The 20,360-nt window shown below is 36.7% G+C and overlaps 1 long non-coding RNA gene across 4 annotated transcripts in view; it reads right to left on the reverse strand.

The window, feature by feature from the left end:
* LOC140600217 (uncharacterized) overlaps window positions 1-20,360 on the reverse strand; it is a 176,127-nt gene that overhangs the window by 18,990 nt on the left and 136,777 nt on the right. For 3 of the 4 annotated variants that reach the window (XR_012003430.1, XR_012003432.1, XR_012003433.1), the window contains exons 3-4: window positions 16,091-16,191; window positions 14,681-14,923 (exon numbers count right to left, since the gene is read on the reverse strand). This is a non-coding gene — a long non-coding RNA (uncharacterized lncRNA). Of the gene's footprint in view, window positions 1-1,294; window positions 1,390-1,831; window positions 1,887-14,680; window positions 14,924-16,090; window positions 16,192-20,360 lie in introns of those variants that run through there. The other variant, XR_012003431.1, reaches the window with a different exon arrangement.

Consider the following 20,360-nt stretch of genomic DNA (forward strand, 5'->3'; position numbering starts at 1 on the left):
ACTCTATGGAAGTGCAAGGAAGAAAGGAAGGAAGCTGTGTGGGAAGGAGATGATGGATTGGTGATTTTTTTTTTTTTTAATGTAGATAGGACTATGTCATACTATTTTAGGAAAATAAGTTCTAAATGAAATGTGAGACCAAGCCTCTTTAAGAAGGCTAACCAAAGAATAAAAGCCAGAGCATGAGGTCAAATCATTGAGAGAAGTATCAAACATCAGGGTGAAAAGGATCTAGTGGTGTAACAATAAGTGATGATAGAAACGCACTGGGATCCCTGGGTGGCGCAGCGGTTTAGGGCCTGCCTTTGGCCCAGGGCGCGATCCTGGAGACCCGGGATCGAATCCCACGTCGGGCTCCCGGTGCATGGAGCCTGCTTCTCCCTCTGCCTATGTCTCTGCCTCTTTTTCTCTCTGTGACTATCATAAATAAATAAAAATTAAAAAAAAAAAAAGCAACGCAGTGCAATAAAAGGGTTGGTAAAGGGGATTTGGGCTCTTAATTCTACTGAGACTACTCCTTTGAGCCAGGAGCCCCTCAGACTCATTAAATAAGGCCTGTTTTTCTTTTTCAGGAGCCACTCCAAATTTCTTGGCTTTATCTCTAATCCATTCCCCCAACCCCGAGAAGCAGATGAGAAAATGAGAACTGCTGGGGGAGAATGGGCCTCTATTGATGTTTCAGTGCCCCTCCTCAGCACCAGGCCCAGTGGACATCTTTCCTAATTTCTGAAAGCTCTGTCTATTCCCATGAGATGTGGACAATCCCATAGGCACAGCATGGTGTCTATAAAATATTATGCCTTACAAATGTCATTAAGGCAATGTTCCCAGCTGATAAAGTGAATGCAGCCAGCAGGAGACCCAGAGAGTTGAGTTTATCAAGGGGATTATAGTACTCTTGTTATCTAGTTTAACAGTTTGGGGATCACCAAATCCCACATCATCATCATCCCCTTTCTGCCAATGTTTTCCCCATCTTGTTCAAGACCTGCCACTGAATCATTTCACAGTATGCTTTAATGACAGTGGATATGGGATTCACTGTCGTTTCATAATAAAGCTGCAGCTGTCAGGCTTGTCTAAAGAATTACAAGGTCTCTTTTCCAAGCACAGTGAAATGAATATCACATCAAAAATAACACCTAGGATTTAAAAATAAAGGTTACTTAGATATGGTTTACAAGAACCAAATTCTCTTTTAGTTTTTCTTCCATAGAAATTCCTGAGCCCTGAGATGCCCTTTGAGTGAAGTGGAATGTGAGGAGAGGATGGCTTAGAATAGAACTAATTGTACCTGTGGCCTCCATCATCACCAAACCCAGCTGACATCTTCCTCATGTCCATGTGGAGTCAGTACCTGGCTCAGTGCCTCAGAATCGGAGATGCTCTCTAAGTAGGAGGCAGGTTGGACAGATGAGTAATTGCAAATGTACTTTGAGATTCTCAGGTCTTGGGATGGAGCTAGCTGGTTAATGTTCTCTTCTCTTATTTTGTCTTTAACTTTGCAAATTACCATGAGGTTTGGGATGCATTCCAAAGAGGGATTTTTTTTTTTTTATTGAGCAATATGAAAACTAGGCAACCTACTTTCTTATTTTCAGTCAAATGTGAACCATTGCTGAGGAAGTATTTTGAATTGGTAGACAGCTGGATATTATTTCTGTATACCAGCCTATGAACTAGAACCTTGAGTTATATTTCCTTCTGGCTTGTTAATGCCTATGCTGTGGTCGGTACTAATCACAACTTTAATTACTTTATAATTACACAAGAACCACCATGTAGTTAGGTGTTTTCTCACACTGAGAAGCACATAGGCTCTTGATCATACCTTCTCTGTGTTCCTCCTTTGTCACCTCTCTGATTTTTCTCCAGGTAATTAAAATCTGTAAAATTCAGGACACACTCCAATAGTTAAATAATTTATTGTATAGTTAATAGACAAGCTGTACTCTTCACTTACTGAAAGTACAATTAAAAACACATAAAACTTTAATTCATATAATGTTTAATTGGTAGGTTTGATGCCAATTATGGTACCAATGTAGTCTTATCCCAATTTTAACTCCTATATTATTTTTCATTAAAAATGTTGAATTAAAAGAAATTGTCATTAAGCATCAGGAAGAGCTGTTACTGAACCTAGCAGGTGGTATCTGTTAGCAAAGCTAAGTTCACTTAGGGAAATGGTTCCAATGGAATTATTTCTTAACAAACACTATTAGGCAACACACACACACACACACGCACACACACACACCCATGCAATATTCAATATTAAAAGCTTATGCATATATCCAAGACAGAACACTGGGAGGTAACAAAATATGAAAAAGAATCCTATAGTGAAATAAACACGAGTTAATGCAAGACAATACAATTTATACTCTTAAACTAAGATAAAAATATTACTCAGCTTAATTGTAAATTAAAATTAAAAATTGTAAATGTTTGCTGTCCCATTCATGGTCTTACTTCCTTCCAAAGAGGTCTTTCACAAATAAGAAAAAGTTAGAAAAAAAAATCAAAGCCATTGGTAAGTAATGTCTGAATCATAAAAGGTCTCTCTGCCCCTCCTGTTTCAATATATTTCTGTAGGGGGCTGTAGTTACCATGTATAGTCTTAATCAAAGGAACTTTAAAAATTGTAATTTCCCCTCCTTTTTGTTTTACTCCTTCTATCCAATTTCTTTCTATACATGTTTAATTAAAGGCCCTGATGGGAAAAATACTTTTTTTTTTTTTCCTGGAGAAAGAGAGTGAAGACTGTGCACAGTTGATATAGGATGGGGTAGCAAACATTCCGTCCCAAGGGAAATAATCAAACTTATCTTGTCATCCTGTGAGCATATATGGTTTTCCCTCGGGACAGTGTTTTCTAATAATTTGTTGCTAATGGATCCAAGAGGAACCTTACTGCACATGACTCAGTTCAAGTTGCCTTTTAGGGCTTCCTATCTCACCTCTGTTTCATGAGAGTTCCATGTTGCAAGAAACCCTAAATATTTTACATTTCTTCCAAGGTGGAGATCGCTTCCCAACAGCCCTGCAATATCATCGTTTGACTTCTGTTTGAAAATTTCCAGGGAAAGCATGTTTGCTGTTCAGCAGGCATCATATTTCACTTATAGATGTCTTCACTTTTAAAGAAGAGCTCCTCTGCAATTTCTAGCCCTAATCCTGTGTTAAGGGTCTGGTTATGGAGATAAGGCAAGGGTTTTATTATCCTGGGGCAGGATTTCTCAATCTTTGCAGTAATGATGCTTTGGGTGGGATAATTCTTTGTGAGAATATGCTTTGCGCTTTAGGATCCTTGGCTTTTCCCCACTAGATACCAGTAATACCTCTCCCTCCACCTGCTCACTTCCCTCACTAGTTGCAACAATGAAATATGTTCTCTTGGGGGAGGGGACTTATCTCTGGTTGAGGTCAACTGTCTGGAGAAGGAGAATGTAGCTAATGTAGAGCAAACCCATGCTTCTAATCTTTTATTTCTGTACTCATTTAGCATAATCATTTAAAGGAGATTACTTTAGATGTATGAGGGGGACAGGGATTGGATCTTCTAAGTGGGTGAGTGTGGCACCACCTGATATGACTCAGTATGCCTGATTCTACATTCTCATGACACGAAGTGCTTTCCAGACTAGTAAATTGAATAGATCTATAAGATTCTCTCTTCACTAAAATTCTGTGAACTTGGGACTCCTGGGTGGCTCAGTGGTTTACAGCCTGCCTTCGGCTCAGGGTGTGATCCTGGAGTCCTGGGATCAAGTCCCATATCGGGCTCCCTGCAAGGAGCCTGCTTCTCTCTCTGCTTGTGTGTCTCATGAATAAATAAATAAATAAATCTTTTTAAAAATTCTGTGAACTTAAGTATGACATAATGAAAAGGTTTAAAGATGAAACATCCCATCACCTCTGCCACGGCTTGATGTGGCCCTCTACTTCTCAGATAGACACCTTGGATTCTGGTTTTTCATTGAATATTTTGCTCATTTCACAACCTGCTGTCCTATACCCCATCACGAACTTTGAAAATGCTTGTGCATTTTTATTAGAATTTATATTAGTGTTTTTTGTGCTTTGATTAACAAATTCCCCTAGTTTTGAGTAGTCTTCCTTAATCACCTTGTTCTCCAGGAGCCTTATTATTTTTAGTGATGAGTTTTGTGGAATAGAAGGTTTCTTGGAATTGCAGATACTGTGTTACACCTTTATGACTGGTAGTTTAAAGAAGTCAAATAGTATAAAAAGGACTATAAAAATAGCCCTGGATTTCTGTCTCAAAACCTTTAAAACCTTTTCTTCATCCCTGGTGTTCCAAGATTTCAGGATGTGCCTTTCTGTGAGTCCTTTTTTCATTCATTGCACGGGGCACTCAGTGGGTACTTTTAATCTGGAGTTGTATGCCTTTCACTTTAGAAAATTTTCTAGTATAATTTCTTTGATAATTCTTTGCTCACCATGTTTTCTAGAACTTCTATTAATATAATGAAAGCAGAAGAAGATTTAAATGAAACTTCCGTGGTTATGTAATACAAACTATAAAAATAGAAGTGAAAGGAGGCTGATGCCAGGTGTTAGCCTAAGAGTCGGCATATATTTGTTGAAAGTTCATTGCAAGTAAGTCTTGCTGTTATTTGTTTAAATTTTTCAAAAGCTAAAAGTCAGAATAGCCAAAAAAAAAAAAAAAACCTTAGATCATTTCAAAAAGTTGTTATTTGCAGTGTTTGAGCAAGAAGAAAGTAAAAGTACTAAGAGTTACTAGGAAGTGATGGAATTACACTGCCTAATGAAAATGAATAAGATGGGTGCATTCAGGTAGTATGCTTCTTACCAGCCATTGTAGCTACCCTCTAGTTGCTGGGGGTGTGGGCTAATAAGTCACAGCATCCCTTTTCTAGAAATCTGTCCTGGCCCGTTAGGAGATGCCTCTTCTGATGGTAATGCACCTACCTCTCCAGGCTCAGACAACAACTGACTGATATGGGGGTAAAAAGGCTGGACCCTTGCTTCAAAGTGGGATTGATTCAGTGGCACAATGTGTATTTTAGGTTTAGTCTGGGACCAGATGGAAGGAAGTCTCCAATTGAGACCAGGGTCTTGAGTAGATTTTGTGTCCTGTCCTACCCTGCTTTTCTGCTCTCTCCTAAAAACTCCGCCTTAATCTATCACTTGAACGGGATTTTCCATCTTGGACTCTGGTATGGGGGTGCCCAACCCAAGACAGCAATTATGCCTTTAAATTCAAAAAGCTCTTTTTTTTCCTCTCTAATTTTTATAGTTTATGGTTTTTGATACGTGATTGTGTTATTTTCAAAGGCTTGTTCTGTTTTCTGCATCCTCTGTATTTTCTTTTTCATCTGTTTGCATGGGTCTCTCCTTTATAATAAAGACTTTTCTCAAATATCTGGTAATTTTTGTCTAGCTATTATTCTTTTAGGAAGGGACACCAAAAATCAGTTTGCAAGGTCTGTGTGCATGTGGACTTGCCTCTGCTGGATGTCATTTGTAAGAAAGTTTAATGGCCACTGGCTTATCATTAGATATGCCCAAATATTTTATCATTTGCATGGTTCATTTTCTCTGGAGAATGGTTTCCTTCTCTCTGTCCTATGTAATGTATGCTTGGTTGCATGGTAGGTATTCTAGAACAGTGGGAAAGGGCCTATAGAGTCATTTTTTTTAGTGAATAGCTTTTAGTTCATCCCTCTGTTAAAACCCAGTGGCTTATTATTGCCCATGTTTTTTGTTTGTTTGTTTTTAATTCAGTATGCTACCTCATAGAAAATACTCAAAGTGAAACCAAGGCTAAAAAATTGTGGGCATGCGTGGGTGACAATAACACGAGTTTTTAAAGCCTCAGTACCTTATTGAGGGGCACTTAGATGGCTTAGTGGATTAAGTGTCCAACTCTTGGTTTTCAGCTCAGGTCGTGATCTCGTGTGTGATGAGATCAAGCCCCGCCACCCCCAACTCTGTCAGGCTCCATGCTCAGGGGTAGTCTGCTTGAAGATTCTCCTCCTCTGTCCCTCTCCCACTTATGCACACTATCTCATTCTAAGATAAATAAATCTTTAAAAAAATCTGCAATACCTTATTGAATGGATTAACATGTTTGCCCCCCAAATTTTTACACTGCTTTCATTTATATTATTTTTATTATTGAAGTATAGTTATATTTGTTTCAGATGTATACTATAGTGATTCAAAACTTTTATACCTTACTCAATGCTCACCACCATAAGTATAATCACCATCTGTCACCATACAATGTTATTACAATATTGACTATATTCCCTTTGCAATACTTTTCATCCGCATGACTTACTTATTTTAAAACTGGAAGTTTGTACCTCTGAATCCCTTTCATTCATTTCACCCATCTCGTCAATCCCCTCCCCTCTGGCAATCACCAGTTTGTTCTCTGTATTTAAGGCCATTTCTGGGTTTTTTTTTTTTGGTTTTAGATTCCACATATACGTGAAATTTTATGATGTTTGTCTTTCTCTCTGATTCATTTCACTTTGTGATATTCTCTATATCCAACAATGTTGCTGAAAATGTCAAGATCTCAGTTTTTAAATACATTCGGTAGGCTGCCTTTTTGTTTTGTTGGTTTCTTTTGCTGTGCAAACCTTTTTATTTTGATGTAGTCCCAACAGTTATTTTTGCTTTGGTTTCCCTTGCCTGAGGAGACATATCCATACATGGGTTTCTAAGGTCAATGTCCAAGAGATGATCACCCATGTTATTTATGGTTTCAGATTTCATATTTAGGTCTTTATTCATTTTCAGTTTATTTTTGTGTGTGATTTCATTCTTCTGCATGTAGTTGTCTAATTTTCCCAATACCACACATTAAAGAAAGTTTTTCCTCCATTGTATATTCTTACCTCCTTTGTCATAGATTAATTGACCATAAAAGTGTGGGTTTATTTCTCAGCTTTCTATCCTGTTCCATTGATCTGTGTGTCTATTTTTGTGCCAGAACCATACTGTTTTGATTACTGTAGCTTTGTAATATGTCTTGAAATCTGGGGTGGTAATACCTCCAGCTTTTTTTTCCCCCTATATTAAGATGATTTTGATTACTCAGGGTCTTTCTTTTGTGGTTCCACACACATTTTAGGATTGTGTGTTCTAGCTCTGTGAAAAATGCTATTGGTATTTTCATAAGGATTGCATTAAATGATAATATAAAAGATAGCTTTGGGTAATAGCAACATTTGAATAATATTTATTCTTCCAATCCGTAAGCCTGGGATATCTTTCAATTTCTTTGTGTTGTCTTCAATTTTTTTCATTAGTGTTTTATAGTTTTCAGACTACTGTTCTTTCACGACTTTGGTTAGGTTTAATCCTAGGTTTCTTATTATTTTCGGTGCAATTGCACATGGGATTATTTTCTTGATTTCTACATATGCTGCTTCATGCTACAGTCTTTTTTAAAAGTCTGTTTTGTCTGATTAGTATTAGTAGCCTGGATTTGTTGCTGCTGTTCTTGTTCCACTTGCATGGAATATCTTTTGCCATCCCTTCATTTTTAGTCTGTGTCTTTAGGTCTTAAGTGACTCTCTGCAGGGAGCATATAGGTGGATCTTGTTTTATTTTCTTATCCATTGAGTCATAATATGACTTTGATTGGAGCATTTAGACCATTTATTATTTTCTGATTGTTTTTGTAGTTTTTTTCTTTTTCTCTTTCTAGGTCCCCAGTTTGATGGCTTTCTTCAGTGCTATGCTTGGATTCCTTTTTCTTTACCATGGTGTTCATTATCTTATGTGTATAGCAAGCTATATGTAGTTGATAGTCACTTGAGTCTCAACACATCATAAAAGCACTAAAATTTTACTCCCCCCTCCATGTTTTATGTAGATGATACCATATTTTTCATCTTTTGTGCATCCCTTGACGATTTTTGTAGATACAATTTATTTTACTACTTTCTTCACTGCTATGCTTGGATTCCTTTTTCTTCATTATCTTATGTGTATAGCAAGCTATATGTAGTTGATAGTCACTTGAGTCTCAACACATCATAAAAGCACCAAAATTTTACTCCCCCCTCCATGTTTTATGTAGATGATAGCATATTTTTCATCTTTTGTGCATCCCTTGACGATTTTTGTAGATACAATTTATTTTACTACTTCTATGTTTTAATCTCCACACTGGATTTGTAAGTTATTAGTCTACTACCTTTAATATACACTTGCTTTTACCAGTGCAATTTTTCTTTTTATTACTTTCTTCCTGTTATGGCCTTTTTAATTTTTTTCCAATGAAAGAAGTCCTTTTAACATTTCTTTTAAACCTGGTTTAGTGGTAACAAACTCCTTTAACTTTTGTTTGAGAACCTCTTTAACTTTCCTCCAATTCTAAATATTAATTTGGTTCAGTAGAGTATTCTTCGATTATATCATGCCATGCCTTCTGGCTTGCAAATTTTCTACTAAAAAAATCAGCTGATAGCTTTATGGGGTTTCCTTTGTATGTGGCTCTCTTCTTTTCTCTTGTTGCTCTTAAGACTATCTATCATTAATTTTTGCCAATTTAAATATTATGGTGCTCATCTTGTTTGGGGTTCTCTGTACGTCCTGGACTTGCATGTATATTTCCTTACTCAGATTAGAGAAATTTTCTGCTATCATTTCTTCAAATAAGTATTCCAACCTTCCTGCTAGGATCCCTATAATGCAGATGTTATGAGGCTTGATGATGTCACAGAAGTCCCTTAACTTATTATCATTTTTTAAATTATTCTTTTTGTTTTTATATTACTTTATCATCTTGCAGGTTGGTCTTATGCATCCTCTAATCTGCTGATTTCCTGTTGTGTGTATTTCAGTTATTAAATTCAACTCTGAATTTTTAAATATTTTCTCTTTATTGAAGTTCTCATTGAATCATCCATTCTTTTTTCAAGACCAGTGAGTATTTTTATGGCCATTACTCTGAACTTTTTATCAGGCATACTGCAGATCTCCATTTTGTTTAGCTTTTTTGAGATTTTTGTCTTGTTCTTTTATTTTGGACATATTCCTCTGTCTCTTTATTTTATCTAACTCTGTTTCTTTCTGTGTATTAGATCATCTGTGTCTCCTGATCTTGAAAGTAATGGCCTTGTGTCGAAGAGATCCTATGGTGCCCTGTATTATAATCCTTCTTGGTCACTAGAACATGGTGCTCCAGGGGCATCCTTTGTGAAGGCTATGTGCACCCTCCTATTGTGACTGAGCTAGCTGAATGAACTGCTTGATCTGCCACAGGTGCACTAGGCAATGTTTGCTTCTGGTACTATTGAGAAACCTGGCTGTAGCCACCATGGGTTTAGTGGTGGTTAGAGCCAACACTTAGTCTAGCTGTCTGCAATTAGCTTTTGTGACAAGTGTCATAAAATTAGTCAAGAAATCTCCAAGTATATCATAGGTGCTTTTCAAACTACTGCTTCCATGCTGTGTCTCAGGTTGAGTTGTTTAGCTTGTTGGCTCTTTAAGGGTAGGAACTTGGTTTCTTGTCTTCTTCTCTCTTGTGGATTAAAAAAAAAATATATATATATATATATATATATATATATATATATATATTTATTTGGCAGGCAGGGAGAGCATCAGGCAGAGAGAGAGGGATCTGGACTCAATCCCAGGACCCCAGGATCATGACCTGAGCCAAAGGCAGATGTTCAGCCAACTGAGCCACCCAGGCACCCCAAGCCCTGCTGATTTTGAAAGCTCCCAGAGTTAAACCCACAGTGTTTCAAATCCAGACACTATGAGGACTTGTTTTCCCAATGCAGGTCCCCAAGGCCAGGGTTGCCTGATGTGGGTTCTGATCCCTTTGCTCCTCCATGTTTATGATGTCCCTCTTGTTTATGGCTGGCTGTGCTAATAAGGGTTAGGTCTCCAACTGTGTCACTGCCCCTCCTTTTTCTCATGTGGCTCTCTCTCTGCAACTAGCTACAAAAGATCTGTCCTGCCAATCTTCATAGCATTTTCAGAGCAATAGATATGGCTGTTGGTTTGGTGTGTCTGTGGCACAAGATGAACTCAGGATCCTCCTACTCTACCATCTCCTCATCCTTGCTCAATTTAAACCTAATATCTTTGCCTCCAGAGGCTCTCTGGTTTCATTTTTCTATAAAATAAACCCAACAATCTCCTGACAAGAGGAGAGTGGGGAGGAGGTAAGTAAATGTCTAATTCTTAGTATAGGAACTTTCAGATAAGCCCTGTGTGTTTTCAGGCTTACCACCCTAGTCATCCATCCTGCATAGACTTCTTTTTTATTATTATCCTCATCATTACACATTTTGTTTAGACTAGATCTTCCTACAATATGCACTGCTTACTGTATGCTAGTGCAGGCCTAAGTTACCTAAATTCAAAATCTAGCCCTGCCATATAGTAGCTTACTATATAGGGCTTACTCTGCAAATAATCCTGTGAGGTAAAACTATTATTCTCACTTTACAAACCAGGAAACTGAGCACAAAGTCATTTGCCCAATTACATAGCTACTATATGGCAGGGCTAGATTTTGAATTTAAGTAAGTTGGCCCCCAAGGGTTTTGTTCTGAGCCACTATATGACTGTTGGCTCAGGGTTATGAACATCTGAGTTTTACTGAAGACAGAATTTGTTTCCAATTTTGTCGTTTTGGGGTAAATTCCAAAAGGAAATAGAAAGGTTTTTTGAGTTCCTTCTATGGTTATAGTTTTAGAGTAGCCATAGTTATTTTCCTTAAAGCTGTACCAACTGGTTACAGGGACAATAGTATTGGAACACTATAACTTGGAGAAAATAACATGCAGTTTCTGGGCATTTTGCTATTCTCTCTCAGTCCAAGCAAGCCATCTGATACTTTTTAATAACTTTATTCAATTATGGTTATACTTAGAGTTATATAAGTAAACTATAAATAAAGTGTAGGATATGACAACATTTGACAAATAAGAGTGAGATCATCATTGAAATCTAGATAATGAGTATACCCATCATACTGAAAGTTCTCTGCTCTCTTTTGCAGTCTCTCCTTTGTATCCTGCCCTACCATCCCCATCCCCTGGGGCCCATCGCTTACTGTTACTACTGATTAGTGTGCACTTTTGAGATTTTATAAAATAGAATCATGAAGTATGTCCTTTTGTTTTCTTTTTCTCAAAATAACTACTATAAGAGACTCATCCATATTTTTTTCACATATCAATTGTTTATCCCTCTTTATCCTAAGCAGTGTTCCATTGTATGTTTATACCACATTTGTTTATCCATGCACCTGTCCGTGAATATTTGGTTAGTTTCCAGTTTTTACTTAATAAAGCTGTTAGAAACATTTGTATATAAGTATTTTTATGAACATATTTTTATTTCACTTGGATAAGCTTTTGGGAGCAAACGAGATAAAACATAGGATAGATACACATTTACCATTATAGGAAACTAAGTTGTTTTTCCAAAGTAATCATGTCATTTTACATTACCATCAGTAGCATATGAGCATTCCATTTTCACTACAGTCTCATCAATATTTGGAATGATCAGTATTTTAATTTTAGACATTCTAATAGGTGTATTTCATTGTTTTAAATGGCCTGAGCACTTTTTTATGTGCTTATTATTTATTTATTTATTTATTTATTTATTTATTTATTTATTTATTTTTGTGAGGCATTGGTTCCCCATTATCGAGATTTGGGAATTGTTATTTCTAAATTCTGGATACAAATATTTTATCACATATATGGTTTGCAAATGTTTTCTTTCTCACTTTACTCTTGATTACTGGAAATTTGTAATAAGTCAGGGGGTATAAGATCACAAAACTTTCTTTGCATTTCCATATAAATTTTGAGGAAATCACACAAAGGGCTTTTTTCTATCTAGTCCTAGGTCTCCTCTTGGGCCCTACTTGATAGTATTTTTTTTTTCCTTCCATTTCTGTAGATCTCAAGGACTTGGCCCTCTTTCCTCTCTAAAAATTGTTAATATCCCTCTACCTCTTTGAGTCTTTATCTTTGCAAGCCTGTCTGCAGAGTAAGAAGCTATATATTTCTGCTTTCTTCTTTCCTAATGTCCTGAAGATAAGCACACAGACCCTTTTTATTTTAGGAAGGTTAGTGCTAATCACTATGGGGAAACAGATGGTAATAACAAAAATAGCATTACCAGGAAAGTTACAAAGGTTCTAGAAATTTTACAAAACTCTTACAGTTGTATTCTCTGATCCATGGTTCTTGAATCCCTGTAGAGGGATAGCAATCAGATTTTTGTTTTCTGTTTTTATCATTTGTAGGTGGAACCCCTTATCCACTTTTAGCAATCTTTCTAATCAGAGAATACAATAAAACTGAAGACTCAATAAAGGCACTGTATTCTCTCAAGTGGGAAGTTTGTATCTCTGTAGATATTCAAACTTGGTGATAGCTGTAGTCTGTCCAAGAATGATTGATTAGGAGATCTCAACACAATTATTCTGGGGTTGTACAAATGAATCCATACTGGGAAATAGTTGGAAATAAAGGAAACTCAGGAAATCCTTGAAAATAGTGGAACTCTGATTCTGAATTTTGTTTAAGTGAGTTTCCAGAGGCTAGGAAAACAAAGCTCAACACTTGGAGTTCTCAGAAATTTGTGGATAGTTTTAGGGTTTTGCTGTCTCTGGGAACAGGTGAGGAGTGGGAGCCAATCCAGGATTGAAACAAAATATCCTATATAGTAGACAATGATGGATAGAATTAGAAAGGAAGTGTTGACCAGAATCAGATTAGAAAAGCCAGTCTTAATGGTAGACTGTGAAGGCAGAAGTCATTTGCTGTCACTAATTGTAAAGAACAGTGTCAAAAAGTCATGCCAGCAGCATTGCACAGTGTCCTTGAAGGTTTCTGAGTTTCAGCTACATGTGGTTCTGACTTTTCTTTCACCTGGTCTATCCTAAAGATGATTTCCTTTGCCAGTTGTCTACTTATTTACATGAACTCAGCTCACTTGAACCTGTTGTTTAAGTTCATAGATTGTCAGAGGTGGCATAAACACTATGTGATCCTCAACTTCAACCCCCTCATTTAACACATAATGAAAAAGATAAACATTTATTTAAAAAAGTGAGATGTGTGACAATGTATTGATCCATGAGGTATCAGGAAAGAGCACCCAAACAGGTTGACAGGCCTTGAGGAAATTCCTACTTAAGTCCTTTCTGGATTATGGATCTATCTTCTATGAAGACCTATCTGCCTTGTGTGGTTGCATAGTTTCAATTCAACTGAGATGATGTTTGTGAAAGCTCTTTGCAAATTGGGAAGACAGCAGAAAAATAAAGTTTGAGGCTCAATGATACCAGAATTTGGAAAATTTGTGAAAGATTATAGGTAGGCACATATAAGGAAAAAGAAATGACCAGCAAGCTACAGAAAATCAGACACAACTGAATATCAACAATGATCATCATTTGCTGCATACATACTACATTCTCATTTCATTTAATTCTCACAGTGACCTCTACATGATTCCCTCTATTTTAAGAATGGAGTGACCAAGACTCTGAGAAGTTAGGTGAACTCCCCAAAGCCAAGCAGGCAGAAAAAGCTGAGGCAGGATTGTAAGCCCGCGTGCCGAGCTAACTACATTGCCCTGCCTCCCTAATAAAAATAAAAGTTCTTTGAATATGTTTGGGCATACTGTATTGTAACATGATAGCCAGCCTACCACAGTAGGTCTGGTTTTATTTCTTACCAAGAGGTTTTCGGAGAGGTGAGTAGGTGCTTACCAAGGTGCTGCCCTAGGAGAAAGTGAGGGTTCAAAGAACAAAGTAGGCTTTTCAGTGGAGATCTCAGTCAAGGAAGATTTCCTCTGACCTACTGTTCGGAAAAATAAGCTATGAAATTGCCTCATTAAAGGGGGACCATAGAGCCTTCTATTTTACTGATAATGCATTTATGAGCACTGCAGAGGCATTGGCCCCATTGTCAGTCCAGAAAACTAATTAAGCTTAGAAGTGGCCTTAATGGATTGGAGAAACTAAAATCTCTTCCTTTTCCCAAGGTCCTAACGCCTATGCAGGAATATCTCATTAACATCAGGGTTCTGATTATGTAAGACCCAGGATTTGCTGTCCAAGGGAGGGGAGGAACTATTTTGAGATTCCAGGGAGAATGAAGAGGAAAGGAAAATTCCTGCAGGTGGGCTGAAGTTTGCAAATGGCAGAAACTGGAATTAACAGATTTTGACAAAAACTGATCTAGAGCCCATTACCAGATTTACTGAAAGGAGATCAAAATGAATCTTTTGGAGGCCTGAAGAATCTAGCTTAGGGCTTGCATCTTGGATTGATTGTGAATATTGAATGACTGACTTAGTGTGGTGATTCTAAACAAAGGGCTATTTTGCCCCTTAGGAGGTGTTTGACAGTGTCTAGAGGCTTTTTTATTATTATTATTATCACATTTTTTTTATTGCCAGTAGGGTGCTGCTGGCATTAGTGGGTAGAGACTAAGGATGCTACTAAACACCCTACAATATACAGGACAGCCATCCCCAACACACACATACACAAAGAATTATCCAGCCCAATTGTGAACAGTGCTAAGATTGAGAAACCCTGCACCCTAGGACAAACAGAAACTCTTAAGACAGTACCTGGCACAAAGTTAGCTCTCAGTAAGTGTCAGCTGTCGCTTTTATTACTACAGAGCCAGCACAGCACAAAACTGCTCTGGCAAGGAAACTACTCCTGCTGCCATGAAACAGCTGATTTTGCATGGTCCCAGCTGTTGAGCCAGGAACTCAGTCTGGCTGTAACTACTTCTGCTTCCAGAGACAGATTCCTACAAGGTTTCTGATTCTTGACATCATTAACTCCTGGGTCTACGTGGGTTGATGTAAATGACTGATGAAATATGGATCATGGATCATGTCCTAGCTGCAAGAGAAGATGGAGAAGAGAGTATCTGAGATTTTCCTCTTCTGTAATGGCATGTGGGACCTAGCTTCCTAAGACAAAGAGTCTCAAACAGAGGAAGGAATTTAGATAAAAAGAATAACAAATACCCATTACACTGCATTATCAAAGTCAATGATTTTGAGAAGAGTTTGAGATTCATTATCATGAAAACAGTTATCTTCCTATGTTGTTCTAAAACAGTAGAAAGTTTAAACAAGAGTACAACTAGAAGAGACATACTTCTGTTGTAATTTCATTCCACTGTAATAATTAATACACTTTTGATTTCTGCATTACCCTTGTTGATCTCCTTTGGCTGGGTTCCCTTCTTCTGGGAACGACATGGTTTTAATGTGTAGGACTTGCTCTCATTTACTCGATTACCTGATGATAATTTTTCTGAAATTAGAATCCTGAACTTAAAATGGTTTTATTTTCACCTTGACGAAAGAAAAGGCATGACAAAAGAAAAGGCTGAACAGAGTAGGTGTTCAAGTGTTACTAAAGACATAAATTAATTTCCCCTGCTGAAGCAAAATATAGAACATAATGATAATTTGCCTCAGGTCACACAAAGAGTCAGTGGTTGTGCCTGATATGGTGACTACACATGGATTTTCTCAGCAAAGTCCCTGTTTATACCCACTTTTCCATTCAGTTCTACTTAGATTTTCTAGAACAAAAGTATCCAAATTTGGGTGGTAAATTATAAGATCACTCTTGTCTAACCCTGATCTTTTCTCTAAGTTTGAAACTTAGTAAATGGTTGTTTTTTAAACTATAGGAAAGATATTTTCCAAATAAAAAAGAAATCAGTCTTCAGGCTGACTTGTTCCCTGTGAATGAGAAAGTGTGGAAAGCTAACTCATATTGTGAGAGTTCTCTCAACTTAATCCAGTGAGTTCTTGCCCTGCGATTCAGAAACTCAGTATTTCATGCCATGAAATACTAGAACAATTAAATAATCTAAAATTAAAGCACACATTTCTCCCCATACTTGTCCATTTTCCCTGCAGATGTTTAAATAAATGATCTTATTTATTATCTATCAGGTTAAGGGAATGGAACTGGCTCTCAGTCATAACATTCTTAAAGCTAAATGAGATGGTCAGTCAGTATTTGGACATAAAAGAAATATGAAATTACCTGATAGATCTTGCAAGATACACTGAACTTGTCAATGTTTTTTGTTTCTAGAGGAAAATCTTCTTCTGCACTTTGAGTTTGTGCTGAGGCTCAAGACTTACCTACATGGGTCAGTAGAAGATAAACATTTATGCATTTATACATGCAGTGAGTATTTATTGGGTATTTGCTATGTAATAAGTACAATTCCAGTTGCTAGCAGACACTGAGATGGATAAAACAGTATCAGTTTTCAAGTATTTTTTGATATATGTATAGGGCTGAAAAGCTGGTTTTATTTTCTCATAGAGAAGTAAATGAAAGGAAATAAAGTTTGAGAGATATGCAATTTTGAAAGGGCTTAAGCTTATGTTCTTAAGTTTTTAGATCATCTCATGTTGATCTTCAGAGGTACCTACATTAGGCAAAATCATCTTTCCTGGGAGGGCTCTCTTTATTTTTCATAAAGCTCCATGTTATTCACAAATACTGTGGTTTAGAAATTATTGTAAATTGCACTTTTGTTCAGAGGGGGGAAATCCCTTTTGGTTTGTTTCAAGGAGTAGAACATCACGTAATTCTAGAAATAAAAACTCACTCTTCAGATAACATTTTGGTATAATTATGGCCTTCACCAAAAGCTATATCCATTAAGCCAAATTATTAGTAACACTCTCCCATGTGGTAAATCCTAAGTGCCATTTGGTCACTTACTCTGGTGTATATAGCTTTTAATGGTACTAAATATTTGATAGCAACAAATCTCCTTTTTCATGTGAATGCTAGGCCTGATTCTCTTGTTTTTGACTCAAAAGAGAGGGAGACAAGTGTGACTGCTCTCCTAGGAAGAACAGTCTTAAGGCTTCTACTAATTAAACCATTGGCACATTATTGAGGTTCATAAGACACTGAATTATACCTTAGGAAATAAAACATGCTTGAAACAGAAATGGAACAATTTCAAAAGCCATAAGTGTGTCAAGGCAAAAAAAAAAAAAAATTACCATGAGAAAAGGAAGCCAGAACAAAGATCTTAGAGAAAACGAGACTGTTGGTAAGCACTGACACACAGAGGAAAGCTCGACAGACAGGAGAGGTCAGGAAGCGGGCAGAAAAAGAACCTGGACAGGATGATTTTTTTTATGGCAGGATTTAACTTTAGGCTGCAAATAATCCCTGTTAGGAATAAATAAAGATATTTATTAAGCAAGGAAAGTAAGAATAATACATTCTTATTAAAGAAGATATAAATACCTTTTAGATAGAACAAGAAAAATTACTTCTCATTAGACCATTCCCTCCCAGCCACTAAGGATGTTTTTGTAGAGTTGATTCCAGATTTAATCTGGGCATTTTAAAAGCATGGTTTCAATCAAGTCTGTATCATGTGGATTTTTTAAATTTAACATTACAATAATAAGCATTTTCTACATTAATTATGCATTTATTTTATTTCATCAAGAACATCAACCATAGTTTCCTTCAATAATTCATACATAATTATACCTTTGAATAAGCTCACATTATTATAAATCATTCTGCTATTAACATCTTTGTACTTAACACTACTCCTCCATCATATTGTCACTTAGAGGGGGAGCAGACGAAACATGGACTGTGGATACAATTAGATAAGATTTCAAGTCCTGCCACTTAGCTTTTGATCCTACGCAGTGTGTCTGACTCCTCTTGAGCCTTGGTTTCTTAAGAATGAGAATTAGTAAGTATGAATTGCTTAGAACAGTTGTTGGCACATAGGGGGTGCTCAGCAAATCATGGTTACTGTCAATATTGTTATTACTATTAAGCTTGATATTAATGGGGACTCGAGTAAAACTATCTCTTGTAAGGTAGGGAAATCATGTAAGGAAAACATGAGAAATTAGTTCAGATAAGTTTGTAACCTGACTTAGGAAATTGGAGGGTCTGCTCAAACCCTGACCCCAAGCCTCTAGAGGTCCTCCTGCCTCCTTTTCCAGGAGCTGTTTAGAGCAAGAGTGTTTAATTAATGAAAGCCCTATTCTGAAGAAATCAATAAGTCTTTTTTTTTTCTCCAGGTTAAATAACTTTTTTGTTCTAGACCATATGTTTCTCAGACTAATCTTTTGAATTTTCCCTATAGTTTTGCACTTATATAGAAATAATTTCTACTTAAGGCTGTGATATTACTCCTCCCCCCACTCAGTCCCTACCCCAAATAAATAACTCCTAGTCTGGGATTGAAAATAAAAATTTGAAAAGAAAAAGAAAAACACATTAAGAAAGAAAAATTTGAAATTGCCTAATCTCAGAAAAACAAAAACTGTATAATTGAATCCTAATTCCCAATTTAATCCTAGCACAATGCCCTAAAAGGCCAAGACCTGAAAGGAGACTGCATAAAATACTTTGATAGGTATTTTATTACTGAAATCTTAATATATGTATTTTTGCATTCCTATAAGTCCTTCAAAGATTTATTCTCTCAATTATCAATCAAAAGAACTCATAAAGGCAGAGCCAGTGGACCAGGCAGGATTAGAGCTGCCTGGGAAGACAGATGCAGTTGCCACAGCATCTGAGCTTTAAACCACCTTACTCACTGCTCATTCCTAGGCCAAGTGACAGCTGACAGACAGAGTGGCTCATGATGAACCATTCAGATTTTTTTTAAAAGCCACAGTCTCTGCTTCTTAGGAATCAAGCCAGTTAGCCTCAATCATAATTAAGTCTAAGTCTTGTTTGTGAGAAGTCACAAACCTATTTCCATTAAAGAAAAAATAATAATAAACCTAACAAATGGAGTGCTTAAAGAGTTATTGAGATACTTTTCAGAGAAAAAAGTCAAAACCTAAAAAGAAAGGACATGACCTTGCTAAAATTTTGGCAATTTTACTGAAATCTATAAACATTGTTATACCTGCTTGGAGTTGGATATTAATTTGCTTCCTTCCTAGCAATAAATGGCAGTAGTGAAGGGTATTCAAGTTTTGTAATATTTTCAATGAAGATGTTGAAAGGCCTTGTAGATTTGCTTTTCCATGGGCATATCACAAACGTCATTGACTTAATTAAAATATTTACAATATTATTTTAATATGTAGAATACATAATATATATAACACATTAAAACATAATGATGTATACATGATATTAAAGCTATTAGCATAGGAAATTATAAAAACCAATCCTTTTTCTAATACTGAAATATAACATAGTTTCTTCTCAAACTCATGTACCATTGGGGGTGAGTTCTAAAATTTTAGATTTGTTTTCCTAACTTCCAGTTTATCCTACCATCTATCATTAATTTTATATAACATATATACAGTAAAGTGACTTCCTTCATAAAATTCAGTTTTAATAAAGAAAGTGAGAAAAAAGGGACCAGAACAGGACACAGGCTATATAAGATGAGTGAGGGAGGGGGCAGGTGTTTGGGGGTTCAAAGTTGATGTTTAAAAGGAGCCACTGTGGGATACCTGGGTGGCTCAGTGGTTGAGCATCTGCTTTTGGCTCAGGGAGTGATCCTAGGTCTGCGGATGGAGTCCTGCAGCCTGCTTCTCCCTCTGTGTCTCTCATGAATAAATAAATAAAATCTTTAAAAAATAAAAAAATGAAATGAGCCATTGCTAAAAGACTGTAAATGCTGTGTTTTTCAAACCATAGATATACTGTATATCTGTTTTGTGCTATATATTCATCTATGCTTTAAACATAAAAAAATGGTAATCTTTTTAACACCTTCCTCCCTTAGGGATGCTGTTGCGTGATGTATTGCTTCCATTGAGAATCCATGTTCTGTGTGAAGATACTGTGGCTTAAGAGGAATTGTGTTATATCATAAGGAACTGGCAAGAGTGCCAATTGATACAATCTTTGAATGGAAAACATCAGAGCCAAAGTCCTTTGTTTTGGATTTTACAGAGCTGGAAATTCCAGTGTAACTCAATCCCACCCTTCACACTGCTGAGAGTAATCTCCTGTCTACAGAGAAGGGATTTTCATTACTCATGAGACTCACTCATTTATTTATTGATACTTACTCATCAGTTTCCATGTTGGAGGTTAAGGTAGTGCCTATCACCTGGCTGTGGAAATGTTAACACTTTTTGTAAAATGAGAAGAAATATGTTGGGTACTGGTATTGTTAATATAGATTTTCAAATTAGGCTTTTGGTGGTGTCTTTTCATATGATCCAGGTCAATACGGCTGAGATCTTCTCAGTAGTCTTAGATTCCAACCGAAAGAGTTAGAGGTATGCTTCAGGTTTGGTGTGTGTTACGGACTAAATTGTGCTCCCCAATCCTA

The sequence above is a fragment of the Canis lupus genome, chromosome 11, assembly GCF_048164855.1.
Source record: "Canis lupus baileyi chromosome 11, mCanLup2.hap1, whole genome shotgun sequence".
Taxonomy (NCBI): domain Eukaryota; kingdom Metazoa; phylum Chordata; class Mammalia; order Carnivora; family Canidae; genus Canis; species Canis lupus.